We start from the raw sequence: 2,504 nt of genomic DNA on the forward strand, positions 1-2,504 counted from the left end.
GAGTAACTTGAACGGTACCAAAGACCAATGTTCAAGTGTCAATCAATTTAAATTAACAACCAAAGGTTGGATATTCTAATTGATTGATCTTAACGCACAACCTGTGATATTTCAATTATATAACAAAATATAATGCGGAAAAGAAATAACACAGACACCATAATTTTGTTAACGAGGAAAACCGCAAATGCAGAAAAATCCTGGGACCTAGTCCAGTTTGAACACCACACTGTATTAAGCCGCTATAGACTCTAGCCTATTACCAATAAACTTCAGACTGGACTGTAGTTGAACCCTAATAAATCTCACACTGATTCAAGTTACAGTTGCGTTCCTTATGTCTCTGATCCCAGCAGGATACTACGCACTTGATTCCCTTAGCTGATCTCACCCACAACCAAGAGTTACTACGACCCAAAGTCGAAGACTTGATAAACAAATTTGTCTCACACAAAAAAGTATATAAATTGAATACATTTGTCTCCCACAGAAATATCCAAGAGTTTTTGTTCCGTCTTTTGAACAATCAAGGTGAACAGGAACCAATTGATAAACCAGACTTATATTCTCGAAGAACAGCCGAGTATTATCAATCACCTCATAATAATCTTAATCAACTAGCGAAACAAGATATTGTGGAATCACAAACGATGAGACGAAGATGTTTGTGATTACTTTTATCTTGCCTATCGGAGAAATTAATCTCGAGTCAATTACTTAAATTGTACTCAATACGATAGAATCGGGCAAGATCAGAACACGCAACTACAAAGAAAATAGTTAGGTCTGGATTCACAATCCCAATAAAGTCTTTGAAGTCGTTAACCTACAAGGTCTCGAAGAAACCTAAGGTTAAAGGAGAATCGTCTCTAGTTGATGCAACTAGTAACACACAAGAGGTGTGGGAATTAGGTTTCCCAGTTGCTAGAGTTCTCCTTTATATAGTTTTCAAATAAGGGTTTGCAATTCAAGTTACCTTGGTAATAAAGCATTCAATATTCACCGTTAGATGAAAAACCTGATTCAACCAAGATAACATCTTTCAACCGTTAGATCGAACTTAGATTGTTACACACAAATAAAATGTACCCTCATTTAGGTTTATGTAACCGTACCCAAACGTGTACACCATGTTGGCTCGATAATAGTTAACCGTAGTTAGCCATATGATTACTCTCATATCAAACTTATTCATCTTAACCATAACTAGTTCAAATGACTCAAATGAAACTAGTTAAAGAACCGTTCAATTGCTATATTCTCATAGAAGTATACAAGAACACAATTGAAGGAAAATCGGTTTGATTCACTTGAATCAGTACATGAACATTATAGCCGAGTTTGGTTACGCTAGTATGCGTACGGGTGCGCATACCAATTTATATTCCAAACTCCAGCAAAAATTCACGGACGTGAGACTTCCGCCAGTATGCGTACTGGTACGCATACTTGCCCAGACATCCAACAACCGCCTGTACGCGTACGGGTACGCATACTTCAGGTTTGTGGTTTTGGACTTATACACAAATGTGATAACATACTATGTTTATATATAAACATGGTTACATGATTCTAAACTCTTTATTTCAATCATTGAAACTTTCTTAGAGGTTGACAATAGCCGTTTTCACACACTATTAGCATCAAAGCAATTTTCAAGATATTGAAATAATCATTAACGAAACATTCAAAGACTGCACCAAATGATTGTATCACACAAACCATATAAGATGTTACTCGGAAATTTTCACATGATATAAGATGAACTTGGTCGAAGAGAAAGCTTGCCAACACATATTTCGAGAAATATATAAGCGAGATAAACTCAGCTCGAAATCTCAAATGTGTATATAGAAAACTATATCGTAATACGACTTAAGTCTCAATATAGGAGATAGAGTGGAAATAGACTTTCCAAGTGATAGATGAGTTTCAGTATCCACATACCTTTTGTCGATGAAGTTCCACAAGCTCCCCCTTAGTAGTTCTTCGTCTTCAAATGATGAACGTCATGAAGTCTAAGCTCAACTACACAATCTATGTCCTAGTCCGTGACATCTATAAATAGGCTAGAAATCAAGACTTATAGTTTTGATCACTAACATTGACAAACATGCTTGAGATAGCAATGCATGCGAGTTTGACCGAGCAGTGCTCTAACAATCTCTCCCTTTGTCAATTTTAGGGACAAAACTATCAATACATATGGATTACAAAATAAATAATAACTTCTCATCCAAATGCTTGATCTCCTTGGCATCTTCAACACGACTCGAAATCTTCGTCACTTCCAAGTACTCCATGATTCTAAACGTTTTCAACTCAGCATCATAGTTTTTGAAGATCCGTAGCGATAACAACGAGAAAACAAGTGCTCTCGATCATTGTTATACAGTGTCATAATATTATTACACAGCATCAAAGTTCAATTGTATCACAACTTTGACAACAATACTATGATGATATGTATCACACCCCCTTAATCAATACTTCATCTCGACATG

The sequence above is a fragment of the Papaver somniferum genome, chromosome 10 (genome assembly GCF_003573695.1).
Source record: "Papaver somniferum cultivar HN1 chromosome 10, ASM357369v1, whole genome shotgun sequence".
Classification (NCBI taxonomy): Eukaryota; Viridiplantae; Streptophyta; class Magnoliopsida; order Ranunculales; family Papaveraceae; genus Papaver; species Papaver somniferum.